We start from the raw sequence: 25,664 nt of genomic DNA, 5'->3' as shown, positions 1-25,664 counted from the left end.
TCTACCTCCACTTGCTATATTTAGAGGCTTGAAACGAACATAACTTCAAAATTTAGGTGATTTTTGGTGGGAAATACGGAGAGAGGGTAAGGGAGGGGGGAGGACTTGCGGCCCTATTCAGAGTCTTGTAACGAACGTAACCTTAAAATTTAGGTCATTTTTTGCGCGGAAGGGGGAGGAGAGGGGGGGACTTGCAGCTATATTCAGATGGGTCATTCCATATCAAATGTAACCAAATATTGTACTATCCATGTAAAAAACATGGGTTGGCTCACCCTTACCTAACCTTGTCAAAAACATGTGTTGGGTACACTTGACACGGAATGACCATCCTTGTCAACATTTCTGAAACAGCGGCGGCGGCGAAATCTTTTTATAATATGGGTCATTCTACATGAAGTGTAACCAACCCATGTTTTTGATATGGTTAGTAGTTTTTGGCGGAGGAGGGGAAATGAGAGGAGGGAGGGGGGACTTGGGCTATATTTAGAGCCTCGAAACGAACATAACCTCAAAATTTAGGTCATTTCTGGCGGGGGAGGGGAAAGGAGGGGGGATATCCCCCCTCCTAGGTCAAAATTTGCTGAAACAGCGGCGGCGGCGGCGGCGAAATCTTTTTATAATATAGTAATGATATAATGGGTGTCTTTTTAAGCACCACTGTTGACACCCGGTCACACTTGGCTTCAAGTAGATTTAGGTTTTGCAAAAATGGTGACGAAATCGGGAAGTGGCATGTTATTCTTCTTTATTTAAAGGTTTAAAAAACGTAAAGACCAAAATCTTAGCTGATCCTTTTCTCAAGTTATTGTCAAATTAAAATTTTTTTAACGAAATTTAAATAAGATAATAAGAGAATAATTATTGCACATTAGTTTAATTAAAAAATTTAATGTTTTAGTAACAATTAACTATCTTAAAAATAACAACGAAGATATTTTTCTTAATTATTTTAGTTTTAATTAACAAATTTAACACATTGGAATCATCGACAATTTTCTCAAAGGTGTTTTGAAGAGAACTCGATTACTGCTTTTTTGAATCGAATTAAATAGGTAGGATCGTCAATCAAATTAATTTTGTAACGCAATTTTTTTCTTTATTTATAAAAAAACTTTAGAATTTTGTTAAAATAATAAAAATTAGGCTGATATATTTTTCATAAATTTTTACTTATAACTTTTTAAAAAATTCTTAAATAAAAGATCAAAAAATTTAGTTAATTTTGCATTTTGCCATCATAATTTTCAACAACAATATAATTTATTAGACATAAAAATAAGAAAAAATTAAATTAAAATTTATTTAACAATTACAATTTTTTAATTAAACCACGATTTCCTAGAAAACTCAAACTTTCTTGAATGTGTGATACTGCGACATGGATTTTTAAAGTTTCGGTAGCTTCCGTACCTCTAAGCACACTTGGCTTCAAGTAGATTTAGGTTTTGCAAAAACATCACACATTCAAGAAAGTTTGAGTTTTTTAGGAAATCGTGGTTTAGGTTTGTGGTCAGAACAGGCTGGTGAATCAATTCACCGAGAATTTTTAAAGTTTTAGGAGCGTTACAAAATTAATTTGATTGACGATCCTACCTATTTAATCTGATTCAAAAAAGCAGTAATCGAGTTCTCTTCAAAACACCTTTGAGAAAATTGTCGATGATTCCAATGTGTTAAATTTGTTAATTAAAACTAAAATAATTAAGAAAAATATCTTCGTTGTTATTTTTAAGATAGTTAATTGTTACTAAAACATTAAATTTTTTAATTAAACTAATGTGCAATAATTATTCTCTTATTATCTTATATAAATTTCGTTAAAAAAATTTTAATTTGACAATAACTTGAGAAAAGGATCAGCTAAGATTTTGGTCTTTACGTTTTTTAAACCTTTAAATGAAGAAGAATAACATGCTACTTCCCGATTTCGTCACCATTTTTGCAAAACCTAATTCTACTTGAAGCCAAGTGTGCGGTGCTAACACCCAGCGACTCAAAAAGACACCCAATGTTACACGGCACAGAAATATTAATTGTCCGCTAGAGCCAATGAAATTAACACCTTGCAAGTGTGAACGAGTAGAATTCATGTGATTGTACCTTAAGTTAATAGTCGTGAAAATTTCTTTGTGATTGTATCCTTCTTTCATCTTTTAAACCTCGTGGAGTGTACGTTACGCTATACGCTAATAATTGAGGTGCAATAATGGTAAGTTGTATTTAAATATTACAAAGTTATTTACATATTAATATTCTTAATAACAATGTTAAAAGCAAAAATTATTATTTTTATTGTAGAATTATCAAATGAGGAATTGCGGAAGGTGCTGTTTCTGTCGATACATGATGTCTTTGTTTGTAATTATTTTTATTAAATTATACTGTAATTATTATTTAAAAATTTTTATAATATAAAATTTGTGTTATATTTTAAAGATAAATTATTGTGAAAATTAATTTAGAATGATCGACAAGGTGAGATTAACCTAAACTAAAATACAGTATTGTTATTAAATTATGCTATAATTAGTGTTTAAAAACATATAATGTTAAATTATACGATAATTAGTGTGTAAAAAGTTTTATAATATTAGATTATCAAGTTAGATCATTATTATTATAAATTTAGAATAATTGACATGGTTAACCTAACTCAATCTAAACGTTATTCCACAGATGCAACATGGTATGAATTACTTTCCGTTTAGATGTGCAGAAAGAAACCCTTATGGAAATTCATCAAATCAATCAGGTGCTCCACCACAACCTGGGATTCAACCTGGCGTTCTACCCGGAGTTCAACACCCGTCTATGACACAACCTCGGGCACAAATCCTGGTCGCTACAGTTCAACCACGAGTACGATTTCCATCTGCAGCTCAACCTCGAGCACATCTTCCGCCACCTGCTCAACCTCGAGGATGTTTATTCTCATCTTTGGTTCCATGTGCGGAAGCAAGGCCTGCTGATGGAACTTCATCACAACCTCGAAGAACAATATTTATTGAATCTCAACCTCAAAAATCCGAACCTCGAACATCTGCACCTCAAAAATCTGAACTTCGAAAATCGGAACCACGTGAATCGAAACCTCGAAAATCTGAACCACAAGAATCAGAACCTCGAAAATCTAAACTTCGAAAATCGAAACAAGATGTTAAACAAACTCAGCATGCTGATAAGGTAATAGGAATATTTTAAGGGGTTATATACAGTCAGGCGGTCAAAAAAATGCAGTTTTTGGGTATTTTTTTTCAAAGGAATATTTATTTATATATAACCGGAAGTTTTTCTATATTGTTTTACATGTTTCTAAGTTTAAAAAAATATATTTAATTTGTAAAAATATTATTCTTTTTGGCCTCTATATCCAATCTCCCAAAGGTCCTCGAAAAAAAGTGGTCCGCGGTGAACATAATAGCAATTGACAGAATCATCTGAAATCAAAAAGTCAAAAAGATTCTGTTATTGTATTAAAAAATGTAGTCCTTAATCGAAGGAATTAAAAAAATATCACTTTTTGACAAAATGGCAGCTTCTAGAAAAAAAAGATTCATTTTCATGGAAAAAAAATCGACTTCAAGTGTTGATTAAAATTATAATTTAAATTTTATTGAAAAGATCTTCGATTAAGGACAGCAAAATGTAGTTATTTAGCTTGTGTGAAAATTAGAGCTAAATCGGTTTAGTGGTTTTCGAGAAATCGTGTTCACCGATTTGAAAAACATAGTTTTGAGAAAAAGCGATTTTAAGTTTCACAAACAGTTTACATTGAGTTAAAATTTTTTTTTCATACTTACATTGAATCGTCTATTCCAGGACCATATAATGTATCTTCCATTCCAATTGCATACCCAGGTATACAAAAATTATATATATATATAATATATATAATATATATATAATATATATATTTCTTTCTAGTTTTGTCTGTAACTTCGAAAATATTTCTCGAATCTTAATAAAATTTTTTTTCACAACAGACAAATATATATACTTTAAGGAAATGCAGCAAAAAAAATCGATTTTTTGAAAATCGTGACTGTATATAACCCCTTAACAATTATAAATTTTATATAAGATACTACAAATTTATATCTATATATTTACATTTATTTACAAATTATCAATTAATTTATAAGTGTATATTTACAATTATAAATTCTATATAAGATACCACAAATTTATATCTATATATTTACATTTATTTACAAATTTACAATTAATTTACATTTAATTTCATAGTTATAAGTATATATTTACAATTTTACATGGAATTTTATATATTAATTATTTACAATTTGTTAAAAAAAGGTGGAAAAAACGGACTCCATTCAGCGTAGACCATCAAGATGGGAACCAGTTGAGGAATACATTCCAGCAACAACGAACAAAATTAAAGATGAAATTTACATTCCAACTCCAAAGGTTCAAAAAACGGGAGAGGAACGACCGTCTTCACCTGTTTCAATTAGCTCGGAATCATCAAGTTCATCTGATTCCTCTAGTTCTTCATCCAGTTCTTTTTCATCGCCATCATCGTCTGACAAGGCAGTTAAACAATCGTCTTCTTCTAAAGTCGCAAATACTTTAGCAGTGGCAGAACTTTCAAAAGTAGTTAACACTTTAAATATGGTGAAAAATTCAGATGTGACCGAACAACATGTAATGGAAAAAACTTCCGATGTGTCCACTTTGTTTTACAAGTACTTTTTTCGCCTTCAGCGTTTTTCTTCTTCACTCGTTTTTCACATTCACGTGTTGTAGTTTTACGTTTTCACGTGATGTAGTTTTACATTTTTACGTGTTTTTCGCTTCAATATGTTATTCATTTTACATGTTTCTTCGTTTTACACGTTTTACATTTTTACGTGTTTTTCGCTTCAACATGTTATTCATTTACATGTTTCTTCGTTTTACACGTTTTTCAGTTTTAAGTGTTTTACGCGCTTTTCGTTTGTATAAACGAATTTAAATATCTACATTTGTGAAATGGAACAAACACATTTTATCAAAATATATTTTTTTATTTTATGAAAATAAGTACATTAAAGCGCTTTATTAGTGTTATTCGTTTTATAAAAGTTTTTTCTTAAATGAAGGGCTGTGATAAGAAGAAAAAAACTTTTTTGTTTCGTTTTCATTTTTTTTTCAAGTCATTTTTTATATTCTTCTGATTTAGTCCTTTTAATTTGTTTTTTCAAATTCCATGTTTAACATATGTAACGTCCTGCGTTATTTTATTAGATTTTATGTTCTTTTTCCTTTTAATTTTTTGTAAATTTTGTATGGAAAACATCTGTTTTATCTAAACTACGTCTCATATTTTTTGTGTAAATTGTTTGTCTTTCTTTTAAAACCAATAACGAGACAAAGTACTTTCAGTAGTCTTCACTCGTGGGATGCACTTTGAAATTTGGAAAATTCAATATAGATAAGAATATAGCTATTAAATCTTTTAGAAACTCTAAAGTGCACCCTTCCAGCTGTTGACTACTGGGGTCTTTTTCATATTTTATCACTTTCCCACGAAAGTCCAAGAGTCTCTACCATCAAATTACATCTGTTAGTCATAAAACTATAAAAAATATTAGGATACAAAGTCTGTTATATTTCTATTTTTCTAAATAATATCTCACACGTTGATTTAGTGAATTTTAAATAATTTTAAATAATTCTTAAAAATATTCTTTTAATTTTTAGTTAAGTTTTAATATTAATGTTTGGAATTTCAAATTAATTTATTATTTATAATTATATATTCAAATTACTAAAAAAATAAAATTAATTAAATCTTAATTAACAATTTAAATTAATATTGAAATTTTAAACATTATTATGAAAATAATTAATCATTTACACTATAAGTAACATTAAATTTAACATGTTTCTTTTTTTTGTAACTATTGTCATTTAATTATATATAATTAATTTTACTTAATTATCTTTCATATTTATATATATGTATAAAAAAAGGTATGTGTGTGTGATTGAATGAGTAAATTTTTCATACTGTGTAATTAAATATTCATAAAAATATGTATTTCATAAATAATTTTAAGAATTTTTGTACTTTTGAAAATTCGTTTAAAAAGTGAATTTTGGCTCCATCTTTTAAAAATAGTGTAAACTATAGTTCCCCACTTTTTCGAAACACCCTAATCTTAAAGATACGCCCACGCAAAGTCATCCCTTGCAAGGCTGGGCCTGAAAGATCCAATGACATCTTTCTTTTAGATAAGTTTTTCATAAAAAATCCAATCACTGATCTTTTTAACTTCCCACTCTATAAAATATTCATCTCCAAATTTCCATCCAACTAAAAAATTTAAGTAGGGATAATAATATAAAAACTGAAGATTTGAATTAAAAAGGCAGTCCAATTTCTAAATTCAAAAGTCAGAATTTCTCATTCAAAATTAGTCAGTCAACATTTCTCAATCAACATTTCTCAGTCAAAATTCTAAAGTCAAATTTCTTAATTCCAATTTTTTAAATTCTTATCTCAGTGCATTTTTCTAAGTTCAATTTATTCCATTCTTAATCACGAAGTCAAGACCCAAAATTCACCTTTAAACAAATTTTCAACGATTTTCAACATTTATAAATAAAATCTAAAAAAAGTAAGTACTTTTATTGCATAATTAATTACTTTTCTCCTCTTATCTATTTTTCTCTTGTCATACTTCTAATTCCGAAGGACGTGGTGCGATTAAGTTGCGCATTTTAGTTCCTTCATTCCTTAAAAGATTTGATCGTTATTTTTTCTATTTAACACCTTCCGAAAAGATTTTGGTGTATTCAGTGCATCATTATTTTTTTTAATCCGTTTAAATTCTCCTTCAAATAAAACGAACCAATTTGAAAGTTTCCCGAGTTGTGGACAATGCGTCTAGACTCAAAAATAAATTAAAATTTATTAACTATGTTGCGTTGCCGGACGTAACACATAAATCGAAAATTATATTAATTTCTAAGATACAAAAAGGTTGTGCTTTCATACATTTTCAAAGTGTGTGTTTCTCTTTGTTATTAACGGGATAAAAAAAGTCATGTTTAAAAAAGAGATTGTTAAATCATGTAATTTAATAAAATAAATTTGCATTTAGTGTCTATTGTGTTTTTTACATAGCATTTGATTGAAAACAAGTCCTTATGTGCTTAAAAAATATTTTGAAGAATACATAATCACGCTTAATTTCAATTTTACATTAATGCCATCAAGAGAATTTTATTTAATTACATAAAGAAAGTGAAACTTTATACAAGTGGAACAAATGTAAATTATTTAAAGTGATTGTCATGAGTTGACATTTGTAGCGAGATATGTTTAATTTATGTCATAAACGAAATCTCATAAAAATTGATAAACAATTCATACATATAAGATAAAGATTTCATATTTTCCTTGCACAATGTTAACAGAAATTTATATCTTATAAGTAATTGTTACCTTTAATAATTAAATACCTATTTACAAATCAAACTGAAGTTAAATGCGAATTACAATAACTTTAAACTCATTTCTGTGCTTCTATGTCTATAAAAATAATTAAAATTCATTACTGTAATTCAACTATTTAATACTGTACAAACTAATTAAATGATATTTTAATTAAAAGGGAATCCTAATTTATTTAATTAAAGAAAAAAGTTTAACATTAAGGAATTGTAAAGCGCAGAACTGATGGTGCATAAGAGAGAGAGAGAAAAGATACACCTATAGTGGGGCAAACGATTGAGTAGGGAGAGCGTGAGTGCGGAGCGCAGTGGTAGGGATCACTGGTAATAAAGTTCAGCCCGACATGCACTACACTCATTCTTCTTTTCAGGTCTAATCGTTTAGGTAAACGTCTCTTACAGCTCTTCCAGGTCTTCTCTTGTATTTCAGCATTCGTTTGATTCCAGTTATTTCTTACAGATTTTTTTTTGTATTGCAGTTTTCGATTCTTTTTTCTTACTTAATTTTTTTGTTTTAAGTTTTCGTTTTTTATATTATTTCTCTTATATTTCTGTTTTCATTTTTTCAGTTATTTCAATTTTCCTTTTTTCTAAACACTATTTTAGCTTTTGAATCTCTTGCTACAGAATTTTCTCTATTTGAACTTTGTTTCAATTATTTTCTTTTCATGTTTTTTCAATTATTTCTTTTTATTTTAGTTATCATATTAACTCAATTTTTCTTCTATTGTGTACTTAATTTATTTGAATTATCCACATTTTTTTCTGAGATTATTTTGACTATTTGTTATCTGAAATTTTTTTTTTGTTTTTAAGAAATAAAAACAATGGACCCTCAACCAAATTTAGATGATAATAATAATGATTCGATAATCATAATTTTTGACGAGTACGCTCACAATAATTATGAAGACGATGATGATGATCATGATAATTGTGATGATGAGGACAAATAAGATAGTGCGGGAGAAACTATCATCATTACCGATGATGAAGATGATGAAAGACTTGTCATTGATATTGATCCCGATGAAGTTAGTAAAAAAAAGTTATATTTTAAATAAAATTAATTTTTACAATTAACCTAAAAATTTTTTTTTATTTTTAGATGGCGGAGTTGTTAGAGGCCTATCCCGCGACTGAGGAAATGTTGCAAATAATTCAAATGAATTTAGAAATTTCAATTACATCACCACTACCTTCACCATGAATTTTAAATAATAAATTATGCTTTTCAAATTTGTGTCTAATTTCTTTAAAAAAAATGAAACGTTTAATTTTAGTATGCATAATTTAAACATATATAAAGGCGTGGTTTGTTGCATGCGTGCGCAAGATAGAGTATGTGTGTGTATAGTGGGGATAAATTTGCGCGCGCATTATAATATGTGGTGGGATTGGATAGGAAAGTGGGGAACTAGTAATATAAGACAACTTCCAGGCTATCAAGATCATTCTTTCTTACAGGTCTCTCCAGTAATAGTAAGTATAGACTCTCTCTTTAGTACAACACTTTTTTCAGGTTTTCTTTCAGCTTTTACCATTTGCAGGTTTTATTTTTATTTCAGCATTATTTTTTTCTAAGTTTATAAATTAAATTATTCTCTTTTAGTTGTTGTTTTCTTTTTAGGTCTTGTTATCTAATTTCAGGTAGTTTTGTTTCCAATTCTTTTCAGCTTTTACCATTTGCAGATTTTATTTCAATTTCAGCTATATTCGAAGGTTACTTGCCGACGAAACCTCTATCCGAGATGACAAAAAATGGTGTATATTATATTACGAAAATGAAGAAGGTGCAAACCAAATATGGACCACGAATTATTATAGAAGTGAATGCTGATTTCATCACCTATTTACCATCGAGATTCGCCAAACACTTTGAAGAAGAACCCAGCTCTTTGGAAATGATGCAAGGAGCAGCAATAGCCAAGCAGCTTCAAATGAAATATCTTGGAGGAACATACCATATTGTTGAATTTCAATTTTGAAAATAAATAATTGTATATATACTTATTTTAAAAACTGTCAAAAATAAAAACACAAAGTTTTACCTATAAATTTGTTTTAAATTTATTTTCTTTTACCTAATACAAATTTAATTTTAAGAAATAGAATAAGTTTATTTTCAATAAGTATAAAATAAAATTAATTAAAATATTAAAGGGATAGGTTTTTAAATTTAACAGAGACTTTTATTTAAATTTAATATTTATTTTTTTTAAACTTATTAAATATATTCACAATTTTCATAAAAAAAATTTAAATTAGTAAACGTAGAATCAACTTCATCAGTTTCTTTAACAATAGCACTTATATATTGGTTTGGAGAATCCAAAAACCAATCGCGAAGAATCTTTACATTTTTTACAGCACAATTATCATTATAAAGAGTATGATACGTACATGTTAACAAATCAGATTTAATTTTTTTCAACGATGGACATTACGAATCTTCTAAATTTTGTACATTTTGTATATATTCTAAACGTACATCTACTGATGCCTGTTTAAGAAACTCATTTTGTTTTGAACAATCAATAAAAATTAGAGGAAATAGTTGTTTAAAAATAGCCCTTGTTAAAATAGGTTCTGAGTCTATTCCATAGTAAGATGTTTGAAAATTAGCATACATTTCATAAAGCAGAGCATACTGATTTTGATCAAAGTTTAGATTTAAATTTCCATAAGGGTAATATTGTGAATTTAAAAATAGTTTAACATTTGTAATGTTACAATGATCAAAATGACAGGCATATTTTTTTCGTTTATCTTTTCTTGCTGTTTAAATTCCTACAATTACATATCGTGGATTCTCCAATTGTGTTGATGTTTTTATTTGCCATAGGACTTTTCAACTTGTTGGAACTAACGGATACACGTACATTTCCCATGATCGAAAACTTATTGAAATTAAAGGATCTTTTTCAATAAATTTCAATAATTTTATTTTATTATTATCAGCTGGTAAAACGTATGGTACCATCCATTCTAGTTTCTTGATGAAAATTTTAAATTCTTCATCAGCTCCTTGTCCTGTTTGAAATATGGCATTAGTGTCATTACGTGCTCTTGTTAAAATAAGTTCATGTTTAGCGTTCATAAGAATTTTCTTATAATCCTCAGCAAAACCAAAAATCATGCCAAGTGGTATTGTAACATCAAAATATCCATTTTCTAAAGAAATTCTTGCATCAGCTGTAATTTTTGAAAACCCTGCATTTTCAATTAGATTTAACTGAGGTGGAGTCAGAGATACTAAATTTTTCATAATAGTTGTATGTCCAACGTATTTGCATCGATCAATCTCGATACCATTTAATTTATAGCGAATTTCATCAAATAAAAAACATATTGCATTGCTACTCAAGTGCACGTTTTCTGTAACAGCAATACCATCATTTTTAGTCAATTTCCCAAATATGTGCAATGAACTTTTACTCGGTGGAATACATAAATCTTGATGTTGAACTGCAATTCGAGTTTCATCACTATTGTTAAAAGAGGATGAAGCATACGGTTGATGAGCATGAATTTCATAATGAGCTATGGACTCATCAAAATTCACTGCTGCTGGAATGTTGAGAATTTCGTCCATTTTTGTTGCAACAACACCCAAAAAATATATAAATTATTTGTCTTGGCGTTTTCCTTGAGGTATAACTTTTAGACCTAGTTTTTTCAGGAACAGGCGATTAAGAGGTGTTAACACCTTGTGAGCAAATTTAAACTGATTTGTCTTTGACATGTTGGTTGACTTTTATAGTTTCCAACAACTTTTTGATTATATACAATTCCCATTACATTGACTTTATGTGCAATCGGATTGTTATAGTTTCTCCTCGAAAATTAATCAAATCACCTTCCTGATCGAGATTGCGGAGTTGAATATTATGTATTGTCTTGACAACAATCGGAAGGTAAATGACGTGTGCTGGCACTTCCACAATCTTATATCCTGGTGGAACGCTAGGGAAGAATTCATGGATGGTGTGGGCCTTTTGATTATTTATATAAGCTCCAGATGTAATGCTACACTCAACTCTGACTGAATTTACCTTGAGAATTGCTACAGGTAAATCAGAGATGTGTGTTTCATTAGGTGATAATTTAAGCGGCATAAATCCCAATAATTTACCAATTGAATCTTTATGTTTAAAATCAATTGGTAAATTTGATTCAACTAAACTGCGTAATGTATTGTTATTAGGTTTTATACTAATAACAGTTCCAAGTTTTACTGAATTTTTTATACATGTTTCAATATCTGTGATTTCATAACTTCCAGTTGGTATATCAATTATATGATTACCAATGTAAAATTTATTGTTATCTTGATCAATATTGGGAATAGAATTAAAAGTCAGTAATTCACCAAGACCGAGGACATAATTTTTATTTGGATTAAGTTCTATTGGAGGGAAATATTCAGCTTCAAGAACTGAAGTGTTTCCAGTTAGTGTTAAAGTAAACGAATCACTCATGATGCTGTCAGTTTATATACTAAAAGATTACAAAAGTTACATGTTCTTATACAGACTAAAGCTACTCTTAACATCATTAAGTTGTTTACATAAAAATTTTAAACATAAATGTCCACACACATAAGTATCATAACTTTGATATCTCTCATGATTATATTTTATTAAGCTACCATCACCCAAGTATATGATTAGATCTGTTGGTGGAGGAAGGTTGCCAAAACTATCAAAATACATTATTTCGTTATTACATTTTTTATATGCCACCCAATGTGTTCCTGGACCTTCTTTATTATCCAAGTTAATAATTCCAGACTCATATCGATAAGGTCCTTTAAAAGGTAGTTCATTTCGCATAAAAACTCCTCGAAAATATGGTATTTTCATAGTTTTAGCATATTTCAACAGATCAAAATCAGTTAGAGGACGGTGAGGTAGCTTCAATGCAAGTTTTTTTTCTTCCTTAATGTTGGTTTCTTCTTCTTTTTTAATCCTTTCCCCTGATTGTATGGTTTAATATGAAGACCAAGTCCTTGTCAATAGGATTTGAGATGTAATCCTTTTCCAAGAGATATTGCTTCCATTGCTTTATTATGTCGTTGAGCTTCAACAAGTTGTTCCTTGGCAGTTTTAGCCTTATTTACAGCTTTCACTATACCTGAAGCTCAACCAGCAAGAGCTCCCAAAGCACTAAGTCCTGCAAAAATGGGAACTGGTGGTAAAATACCACCAACTTTAGAACGTACAGGTAGAATTCGCGGTGATAAAATTTTTGATTTACCACCAGCATTCTTTATTGCTTCTTTTGCACCAATCAGAGCAGCTTGAATTGATTCTCCAATTATGATTAGGTAGCATACTTTTTCTAGCAGCATCAACAACTCTTCGTAATGCTAGTCGCTTTTTCTTACACATGGTTTTTCTTTTCTTCTTCATTGTAGACTTTTTCTTCCTTTTCATTCCCATACCTAATGTTGATTTAGCTTTCATCGTTCCAGATATCGCTAAAGCTGCTGCCTTTTCACTAATACTAGAATACTTAGATGTAACACGTTGCCACGCCTTTTCAGCTAGCTCTTGGTCTGCAACGTTTCTTGCTTTAATGTTTTCTCGATTTTGCGAATATGCAATATATTGCTTTACATGCAGCATCTAATCACCACGTGCTAATCTTTTTGTCAACTTTGTACCGGGTCCACAGAATTGGTATCGAGGTAAATGTAATTCAAAAGGTAAACTATTGATAATACGGTTAACTAATCCTCTACCACGACAAAGATGTTTTTTATCACTTCGATGTAAAATCATTCTACACTCTATGAAGTTTGATATGCAACTGACTGTAATACTATAAAAGCCGAGTATTTATAGTTTACAGAGCAGTTACTGTCAAGATGCAGTTCACGAAACAACCTGTAGCACTGCCAATCACACATTTTGCGCATGTACATAATCATTATCTGAAATATTAGAATCATTCAAAGTGCTATAAAAATTTTCTTTTGACGGTAATTGAGTTTCATCGAGTTTTTCCTTCGAGTCAATGTACTCATAGGGAAAAGCTCCTTTTCGCGTTAACAATTGAATTTTTTGGTGGCTGTAATTGGAAAAAACCGAATTAACAATTTTATATTCGTTGAGATAGGACGCTAACTTGTCCAATGATGATGCCATGAATTTAAAGGAATCAATGAATCGAAATTTGATTAAACTATTTTTAATATTTTTTGTAAATCTGATATACTTTTCTTTGTTTATTGGAAGTAGATCAACTCTACCTTCAAACTCAGTAGCAATAGCTTTAATAATAAAATGAGCGTCATAATCGCTAAGGTTATGAAAAACAACAGGTATGGTCGGTGATTCATGGTAATTAACATTGCAATTTTGATGCGCAGCACCTCGGTACTTCCCTGATAGATGGTTGTGGTCTCTTACTTTTACTTCACCTTGCACGATTTTCTTTTGACAAATATGACAAGTATTAGCATTTTTAAAATTAACTAATTCTTGTGAGGTTAATGCTTGCATGGGTTTAAAATTCTTTAAAATGAGCTCTGCTTTATCTGCTAAATTTTTTAACTCTTTTGAAAACCATTTAGCAGGATCTTCTTCAGCTTTTGGGGATGCTTTATATGTGGACAATGAGTCATCAAAGCCACACTTTAAATAATATCCAATACTGAGCGTTTTATGATTTTGCAAAACCTCAGTATTGCATGCTTCTTGTGGTGCTTCCGCAGGAATCAAAAGACTCACAATCTGTATAAATGATTAAAGGCACGCGCTCCTTATTTTGATAATTCTTAAACTCAACAGTATTTTTACCTGGTTGCGGTAATCTGATCCTTGTATCATTTCATTTTCTGCATGTTTCCTCGTGTTCTGTAAGCTGCAATTTATCTCTAAAATAATGGAGACAACGATCACAAATAAACTTTTTATTTTTCTTCTTCGACAGCTGTGATCCAACCAATCTGGATTGATCTTTTATCCAGACATAGTGGTAGTTAAAAAATATGATTGGTAGATCATCTTCATCTTCTGCGCTAAGACTTTCATCAATGTAATGATCTTCAATGCGTAAAAGATTAATATGATTTACTCTCTTTTGTGATGTAAGGTGTAGAGGATAGACACTGAAATTTTTTTTCTTTTTCGACAAACCATAGACATTAACTGAAATATTAATGTTTTGAGACTCAAATTTTGAAATATCTTTGAGAGCAACAGGAAACTTAATTCCTAAAAAATTAAGTTCACCTTCATAAGACTTATACTTTGAAACTCGTTCCGAGTTCTTTTCAACTGGATGTAAAGCAGATAACATTGCCCATTTAAAGCATTGGTTATCACTATGTTTAATATTAACACAAGCATGTTTTTTATCCACCCATTTCATTCTAACATTAGTCACTTGAACACCCGCACCACGTTTCATTAGAGCATCAAAATGGCAACGCAAATATTCTAATTTTTTATCTAAATTCAAACATCTAGATCTTTGAGAAGTAGTTAAATCTGATCTTCGCAAAAAATTTCTAAAAATATTTTTATACCTTTGACACTTATTTTGCCATTCGAATGCGGTAATGAGCTTCTCATCAACCGCCATTGACATTGTAATAATGAGCTGCTGCTCCGCGGATTTAATAAAGTTGTCAGATTCCAGACAAATTTCAATAAATTCATCAATCTCGATTCGTTGCCGAGACTTTTTTACCACCTTACATTTATGCATCTTAAAAGATAAATCTAAAAAAATACCTAAAATAGAAAAAATACCCACCACCTCCTGAAAAGAAAAATAAACTAAAACCAAAATACCCACCACCTGAAATAAAAATAATAAACGAAAAACAAATTCTGAAATAAAAGAGAGAACCTAGAATAGAAAAAAAAATCGGACAAGTGCGAGTTACACTCGCACTGAAATCGAGGGTTCCGTACTCGAAGCGAACTTATTTGGTATAAAAACAAATGTTTAAAAAATATGTGTTGTATGACAACTAATATAAGTGGTACAAAAAGGAACAATTTTCTTGAATTTTACAAAATTGTTCCTTTTTGTACCACTTATATTAGTTGTCATACAACACATATTTTTTAAACATTTGTTTTTATACCAAATAAGTTCGCCTCGAGTACGGAACCCTCGATTTCAGTGCGAGTGTAACTCGCACTTGTCCGATTTTATTTTTTAAAAAATATTTTACTAAAAAAATATAAGAAACATAATTTTATTTCAACTCGCAATATTTTTATTGTATTTACATTTTAAAAATATATTGAATATTAAATTTTATCTTTCTAAGTCAAAAAGAGATAAAACTTAAGATATTGATATAAGGCTAGTAGCTGCTTGTCAAGGAAAAATCGAAAGTTATCTAAAAAATAAAATTTGTTTATTAATTCCAGAAAAATCAACTCCAATCATCCTCGCTATATTTTTTTTGTAATCTACACGTAAAAATACGTCAAAATATATAAATTTGAATCACTGTAGAAAAACTTTTTTCGTTTTTTGCGGAAAAATACATTTTTTTCTGAAATTTATCATTTTTCTTCAAAAATTTGATAAAAATTGATCATCAACTCCAATCGCGCTTACATTTTTTCCCTGTATTTTTCACGCAAAAATTGAGTTTTACAGCAAGTATGAACAGTCTGGATTGAATATTGTGTGCGCTAGGGAGAATAAATCATTTTTTTCGAAATTTTTGATTTTTCCTTGACAACGCTATGTAAATTAATCCGAATCAAGTTCGCTATAATTTTCCTGTAATTTTCACGTAAAAATACGTAAGTGTGTCAAATTTGAGCTCTTTATGTCAAAAGATGTGGCCGCTAGGGGGGGGTACATACTCATTTTTAGGTATTTTTCGTAAAAATTCATGGTTTTTCCTTGACAACGCTATGATAATCAACTCCAATCATGCTCGCTATATTTTTTTTGTAATCTACACGTAAAAATACGTTAAAATATATAAATTTAATTTCCTTTAAATAAAATTTTGTTCGTTTTTGGTGGAAAAATACATTTTTTTCCTAAAATTGTCATTTTTTCTTGAAAAACTTGATAAAAAGTTAATCATCAACTCTAATCGTGACCGCTTTTTTTCCCCTCTATTTTTCCCGTAAAAATACATTTGTATACTAAATATGATCTGTCTGGGTTGAATATTGTGTGCGCTAGGGAGAATAAATTATTTTTTTCGAAATTTTTGATTTTTCCTTGACAACGCTATGTAAATTGATCCGAATCAAGTTCGCTATAATTTTCCTGTAATTTTCACGTAAAAATACGTAAGTGTGTCAAATTTGAGCTCTTTATGTCAAAAGATGTGGCCGCTAGGGGGGGGGTACATAGTCATTTTTAGGCATTTTTCGTAAAAATTCATGGTTTTTCCTTGACAACGCTATGTTAATCAATTCCAATCAAGTTCGCTATAATTTTCCTGTAATCTACACGCGAAAATACATATGTGTACTAATTTTCAGCCCTCCAGATAAATTTATGTGGCCGCTAGGGGGGGGGGGTACACGATTTCAAAAAAACCGATATTAATAGGGTTCCGAACCGAGTACGGAACCCTAAAAAAGCTGGAATGCTGTGGAAGTACTGCGCTAGACCTGTAAACAGAAAGCAGTGATGCTGGTGGCCCGAGCGCTGTGCTATATACCCTACTCCCCACTATGAGGCACCCCACTTCGTCGCACCCCACTACTCAAGCGACGCGCGCAACAAAACAAACAAATTATTTTGCGAAAAGAAAACATGTGAGTAACTTTTTTTCGGTTATGATATGAATCCAATAGTTAGTTTGGCGTTAGAATCATTGTGTAATGTATGGGCCTCAATGCGCTAAATAAGACGAAACCCGACTCACAGTGAGAGGAAAATAGAATTTACTGTTCAAAGAGGTGCAAGCCTTCATTTTTTAACCGATTTAATTAAATTTCGTTTAAATGAAAGATTGTAAAATTTATAGGAGATTGGTTGAGACCGATTTTTATTTTTTTTATATGTTTATATTAACTAGAACTTTATTTACGTGCTACGCGCGTCCATTTATTCGTCTTGAACTACTATTATAAATAAAATAGTCCATACCATCTATTACAACTTCCCTAAACGGTAAAAATATTTACTTTAATTGAAAATAGTTTATTTGAGCTTTTTTACCGACGTTGATCTATCACTGGTGCCTCATCGCTTAAAAATCGTTACTCAGGGTTTTTGGGGTCGCTGATTACGAATATAACATTGGTTTTCAAAAATTCCAAATTGCGGATCCAATATGGTGGATGAATTTTTTAAAATTATCCAAATTCGATTGAAAATCGTTACTCAGAGGTTTTTGGTGTCACTAGTTAAAAATATGATCTTTGATCTTAAAAATTCAAAATTGTCGATCCAATATGATAAACAATATGATATCCGAGTTTTAAAAAAATATTAAAAATTTTTTTAAATTTGAAGTCAAATTTTTTATCAACCCAGTAAAAAGACTAATTAAAAGGAATTGAAATGAATTGACTTTTGGTTGAATTCTTCTGAATCCCGCTTACTGATTTGTCACGACAAATTGAAATGAATAGAAATGAATTCCTAATGGGAAAAATACCATTGGCGTATTAATCGCCCAATAATTGCATGTCGAAACATGAATAACATGAAAGATGTTACGTGAAGAATATTAGTTTCACTTATGAAAAATCTGATGTTACATTTAATAAAAAGTTTCCAAACTTGAATATCATATTAGTTATCAGATTGGATCGACAATTTTTAATTTTTGAAAACCAAGATCATATTTTTAATCAGAGACCTCAAAATCCCTCGAGTAACGATTATTAATCGAATTTAGATGATTTTAAAAAATTCCTACGCCATATTGGATCCGCCAATTTGAATTTTTGAAAACCAATGTTATATTCGTAATCAGCGACCCAAAAAGCTTGCAAAGCGAGTTTAAAAATTTATTTAAACTTATCGGGCTCACTCTGAAACCTTTTTCAAAGTATTTTTTACACTTTAAAGTAGGTACACAAAAAAAATTTGTTTATAAATCGGGCCGAAATGTAAAAAAAGTTTATTAGTTTATAAAATTTTTTTGGAAAGTTTAAGGAAAAACACATTTTGTATGTTTAAACAAAATTTTTTAAATATCATGTTGAAAAATAAAATAAATAGATCATCTTAAACTTTTCTGATTTATGTAAGTAAATTTAAGATTTACACATTTTATTTATTATTTTTTGTCATTTAAATATTGATCATAATTTTTTGACTTTTTTTATTAAACTTTCACGGTTTGCATAAGCAAATCTCGGCATGAATTGTTTTTAATAATCTGAATTATATACCAAATACCATTCCAAAGAACCCAAGAACTAAAATGAAAATTTTTTTTTAACTTTCATTAATTAATTAAATTTACCTCAAATGTATACTTTTTACATACCAATCATTACTGTTTTTAAACAATTGATTGTTTAAACAAATAAAAGAATTTTGAAAAGTTAATAACAAAAGCTGAAAAACTAAATAATTATTGGAGAGATTCCTCTAATTTAGTTTGAAAAGCATAAACGCACGTATTTTCGAAAAATCGGGTAGAATAAATATATACGAACATGAATTAGAAGTGAAAGATGACAAACCATTTTTTAAGAAAACATATCCAATACCAATTAAATTGAGAGATAGAGTAAATCAAGAATTAGAAAAATTATTAAAATTAAATATTATAAAAAAAAATGAATACAAGATTTATAAGTCCAATTTGTACTGCGTTAAAAAAGGATGGAACGATAAGATTTTGTCTAGACGCGAGAAAATTAAATGAAATTTTAGTTGAAGAATTCGAGCGTGCGGAAATTACCGAAGTTTTATTTCAACGTTGTAGTGATGTGAAAGTGATGTCTTCATTAGATTTAGTCAGTAGTTTTTGGCAAATTCCGTTGGCTTAAGATAGTAAAAAATACACGAGATTTATTATTGAAGGAAAATGTTATGTATTCAATGTAGTACCTTTCGGTCTAAAAACCAGTACGAGTGCATTAGTAAGACCGCTAGATCAGGTATTTTGCGGGATAGGTAACTTTGTAATGACTTTAATTGACTATCGATGAACATCTTTATCACTTAGAAAAATTTTTTAGAAGATTGGAAAAACATAATATGACTATAAATTTTGCGAAATCACATTTTTTTGGTCCAGAAATAAAATTTTTAGGACATATTTTATCATCGGAAGGTATAAAACCGGATCCTGAAAAAGTAAAAGCAATTCATGATTTTCCGCCACCGAGAAATTTAAAAGAACTACGAGGATTTTTAGGTTTAGTAAATTTTTATACTAAATTCACAAAAAATTATGCGCAAGAAATAGTCCCTCTACTAAAATTATTAAAAATTGGAAATAAATGGGAGTGGAATTTGACAAAAGAAGAAGCGTTCAAACGAGTTAAAAATCTTTTTTGTGAATTCACTATTCTTAGTTATCCAGACTTATCAAAACCGCTCTATTTAGAAACAGACGCGAGCCACGTAGCGATAGGAGCCGTGTTATATCAAATAGACAAAGATGGAAATCACTCACCTATAGCTTTCGCAAGCCGTACTTTAAAAGGAGCGGAACTTACATACTTTACAACAGAGAAAGAATTATTAGCTATTGTATGGGGTTTATTAAAATTCAGATCATACATTTTAGGTTGTTATATAGTTATAAGAACCGACCATAAAGCATTATCTTTCGGGAAAAGTTGCAAATTATTAAGCGGTAGAATTACGAGATGGATCTTAGCTATTCGGGATTTTAATTTTGATATCGAATATATCCAAGGCAAGAACAACATCGTAGCGGATACTTTAAGTAGAGCACCAGTTTATGAGAAAACAGGCATAGGACTAGATTTCCATGAAGGAAAACTATTTCTATATAATTTAGCGAAACGACCTTCATCCCCCCAACTGCGAAATAAATTTAAAAACATTATAAAAGAGCAAAATAATGATTCTATTTCAAAACAAAGAAATTCAGATGTTAGACAAGGAAAGACCAAGCGTTATATAATCGATAAAAATGTACTTTATTTTGTCGTAGGAGATAATCAAAAATTATGTTTAACTAAAAGTATAATTAATGATTTAATTGATGAAACACTTGAAATATATGGACACGTCGGTCCACAGCGAGTTTTCCGTATGTTAAATGAATATTTTTATTACCCACATTTTGCAAAAATAAGAAGACATAGAATAACAAGTTGTGACTTATGTCAGAGAAACAAAGTTTCTTATCAAACAAATTTTTCTGAAATGAGAAACTACACACCCAAAAAACCAGGTGAAATTTTATCGATAGATTTTTATGGTCCATTACCAACTTCTAAGGGAGGATTTAAATACATACTATCTACTATAGATGCGTTTAGTAAATATTTCAAATTATATCCTATTAGAAAAATGACCACAAAAGCGCTTATAAACAAAATTTTCAATCACCATATTAAAAAATTCGGTAAACCAGAGAAAATAATAACTGACCATGGAACTCAATTTACTTCAGGGATTTGGACTAGTAAACTAAAAGAAGAGGGGATACAGCCGGTTTTTTCATCAATTAGACATCCTCAGGGAAATATTGTTGAACGTATACATCAGGAGTTATCTAGATTTTTTAGGACCCTTACTAACGGCAAACATAGTTCTTGGTGGAATTGGATTAATATAATAAAAACTTTTTGTTATGAAACCCACCATGAAACAACCGAGTTTACGCCAGTCGAATTACATCTTAACAAAAAACCTAAAAGAGCATGGGAAAATTGGTTTAATTTTCCACCGAATCCGAAAAATATGGATTATGATAGGAAATTAGAATTAGCATACGATAATATTTGTAAGAAAGGTAAAAGAAGAACTGAAAAATTTAACATTTTGCATAAATTAACGGAATTTAAAGTTGGTGAGAAAGTCCTTATTAAATTATTAAATAGGTCGGAAAAAGAAAATAAAATCATAGCTAAATTCCTACAAATATATGAAGGTCCTTACGAAATAAAAAAAGTAGTAAAACCGGGAACATATATTTTATGGAATTCTAAAACTAAAATAGAAAAAGGAATGTACCATAGTCAAGACTTAAAAAATACATAGCAGACTATAATAAATAAAATACAATAAAATAAAAAAGTGTTAAGTGCAGTAAACATTAATATAAAAACATATATAAATAAATTAAATATAATAAACATTAAACAAGCGAACAATAAACAAATTAAAATTACTAAAAATAAACAATTTATTATAACAAGTGATTTTAAAAACAAAGTGTTAAATACTTAAAAAAGTATAAATAAAACAGTGAATAAATAAAGTGAATAGTGATAAGTAGTTGTATATTTTGAATAAAAAGAAGAATAAAGAGGAAATATAGAAGTGATAGAGACACTAAGATTCAATTTCTTTTATTCATGTACTAAATATAATAGTGACAAAGACAAAAACAATAATAAGTAAAATAGATTTATATGTATAAAAAAAGATTTAAAAAAAATAAAATAAAATAAAAATAAAAATGATCAATAAAAATAATTGTTACTAATAAATAAAAAAAATATATAATAAATAAAGATGTATACAATAATTATATATTTTCAAATTTGAAACAAATAGCGCCAAAATCAAATAAATAATATAATTGGTCAATTATCTTATTATAATGGAAACCAATTATATTAATACATTAAAAATAATCAAATGAAAATTGAAATATCAAAATTAAATAAGAAAATATAAATTTATAAAATTGTAGTGTACAAACTGTCATTTAGTTGATTCAATACTGTTTCGTGATCATCAAAACAAATTGTGTTTAACTAAATTTTGAGGTATGCTACAGTGCTATTACTTATCATAAAATTAGTATAATAATTATTATTATAGATTAGACTAAAATAAACCTTAAATTAGTAAAATATGCATGCATTAATAAAAATTAGAGATATTTTTTTATGTAGCCAAAAGAAAATTTTTTTTTATTTTTTTTTCTATAGATGGCATTAATAATAAATAAAAGTCAGGCAACGAGCACTGTGTGCGATGGCGCAACAGAAGGGGCAGGTCCTCTATCCATCTCTGCCAGCGACTATCATATCACAAATAAAATAATAACAATTGAAGTAGCCAATAAGGCTACACAAACCAAAAACGAAAAAAAAACAACAAATAATTTAATGAAAAGAAATAAACTAAAAAAAAATAAAATGTTAAGAATAAAAAAAATTAAACCACTAATTACAAAAATCGAAAATGTTAAACTTAATGTAGAACAATATTTGTTCTACAATAAAAAAAAATAATGTAGAGGAAGAGGAACCTTTTCCTCTATTTGTAAAGATTAATGGGGTGATATATCCTAACATAATCCGCTTAACGGATTATACCGAATAAAAAAAATAAATTTTTATATACTTTATTTTTTATTTTTTTACCTTCTTAAAAAAAGAGTACATAAATTATAAATCTCAATTCTCCTATTCATTTTCATTAGCATGTTTTAATTAAAATTAAAGATTATGATTATTATTATTTTTTGTTGTACTTTATTTTTTTTCAAGATGCAACAACAAAATTTAATTGAACACGACATTATAACAGGATATGAACAATATCGTGATATGGTCCTTAATAACAAAAAGTATAAAATGAGAATAATCAACTCAATTAATCCATCAGCTATCAAAGCCAAATTAATGGATATAGAGGAGGTACAAATGGAAATGAAGAAGGAGATTTTCAAATTTAATAAAGACAAGGAAGACCAATATAGAATTACAAATTTCGACAATAGAATTTTGGCGGTCCCTATTATATATAAAAAAGAGTTAAAAATTTATGAAAGGGGTTATGTTATTCTAATAAATACCGGTATGGAAGACCTAGTGCTAGTATATAATATTGATGAGCATCTGCATACATATATAAAAAAAATAACATCTTTCATATAATATATAAATTTTTGATAATCCCTAAATTCACACTTAATATCGCATTAAGTGATATTTGTCCACCACGACGTGAAATTTGGGAGCCTGGAACTAATTCCAGCTTCCAAGCCTTTATAAAAAATATGGTGGTAGATTTCCATATAAAAAATTCGTAAATTGTCATTATGTGGGATGGGCAAAAATGAATCAATTATACTCACTTGATGATTGGCTATTGCAAAATGAACTAGCTATAATTAAACCAGACTTATGATTTATATATTAATCACGACGAGGTGGAAGAGGATTATGATGAGGACGATTTTGAGGATGCACCTGTAAGAGCCCAAGGAGCATAATAGCTCAGCATTGTAAACATCATAAATAAAATCTTTTTTTCTCTTTATAAACGAATAAATTTATTCATAAATTAAGAAATTCATTCGTTTAGATGGGCATTTTCTTCTCTCTTTTTGCCAATTGAAATAAATTTTTTTTTTAAATCAAATAAGATTCCTTTTATGTTAAAAGAATTCATTTGTTTAAGGGAGCATTGAAATGGTATTTCAATAGTCAAAAAATTTTATTATAAAATAATTATAAATTACTTAAAAATTATAAATTAATAAATATTAAAAATAAAATTACACAAAGAAATGAAATTAAAATTAGATAAATTGAATTTCTGAAAATAATAGAAAGAGAGAGAAGATATTTATAGATAACACAATGAAAATATAAACAGAAAAAATAATAGAAAGAGAAGGTAGATATATAAATACGAATTAAGAGAATTATTAATTTAATTTAAATTTAAAGTTTTTTTTTATAAATAAAGAATTTTTATAGATTATTATTTAAAGAATAAATTTATTTTATATTTTTTCTTTAAATTATTTAGAAAGTGAAATAATAAAAATTATTTTAAAAAATTGCTGAAATTAATAATAATTAAATAAAATTATATGTTATATTAAAGTAAACAAGTTGTAAATTCAGATGTTCATTACATGAACATTTTGTTTCCTCTTTACGATCAGCAAAAAAATTTGCTTCCTCGTGGAGAAAGCAAAATTTTATTGCCAAAATGTGATTTTGATTTTTTAACTTTCATTAATTCTTTAAATTTACCTCAAATGTATACTTTATATATATCGGTCGATTCGTCTTGACGTAAGGAATACAATTTTTTTATATATAAACTTCAATTTAAAAAATCACAAAATTTTATAGCCAAAATGTGAATTTTTGATTTTATTTTATATAACCTTAAATTTTTCTATTTAAGAATTTTTTCGATTTAAAGAAAATTTTTGGAAAAAGACGATAAAATTTTTTTTTTTTGGGTATTTTTCAAATTCCTTTAGTCAGATTTGAGATATTAATATAATAAATGAGCCTACCAAATTTTATCTAAATCCATTAAAACCTGTTAAAGTTATCTTCTAAACAAATAAGGGATCCACACACATACATACATCCGGACAATTGATCAGGATCTCATATAACATGTTTCTATAAAGAAAAAAATTTGTTTCCGCCACTTTGAAATGTTTTAGAAACGAAAGGACTACAAAGCTTCCTCCACGAGGAAGCAAAATTATTTAAAAATTAATGGTAAAAGTTAAATAATTTTAAAATTATTATTTTTTGAGAAATTAAAGATTTTAGAAAATGAAAATCAGTTAGAGAAAAATGATTGACAGGTAGACAATGGCACTGTTCTTGGCGAACGTTAGAAACGGTATTAGAAAGAAAAAAATATCTCTGTTCTTAGAAAATAATTTAAATATAATTGGCTATCTGAAAATAGACGCCGCGAAAAATCCAAATAGAGGGAGAAATTGGCGGTAAGAAATACATGGGAGAAGCGCCCTGCGTAAAGTGGTGAGAGAAACTCGCGGATTTTCGCTCAATCAATTTGAAATTCCTTACTCACACACTCGCACATTTTGAATTTTACAATCTTCAAAGTCAAGCCACGGAAAATCAATGGTCAGGGGCTTTCTAACGATCTCTACCAACACTGTTGATTGTCCAAGAGTGGTAAAAAGATTATATCGTAATTCTTGTTTAATATTCTTATATGCCATGTGCATTGCAATAGGCGATCCACATGACAATTCGAAAGATTGAACAATAGAGATGATCCTGACAAACCCAAGCATTATCTAGAATAGGATATAATTAATTTATTCAAATTAATTATCTAGTAGGGTT

The sequence above is a fragment of the Leptopilina boulardi genome, unplaced genomic scaffold (assembly GCF_019393585.1).
Source record: "Leptopilina boulardi isolate dan_hultmark-lab unplaced genomic scaffold, ZJU_Lbou_2.1 LbouV2_190, whole genome shotgun sequence".
In the NCBI taxonomy this organism is placed as follows: domain Eukaryota; kingdom Metazoa; phylum Arthropoda; class Insecta; order Hymenoptera; family Figitidae; genus Leptopilina; species Leptopilina boulardi.
Note: the sequence above shows the minus strand (reverse complement) of the source record.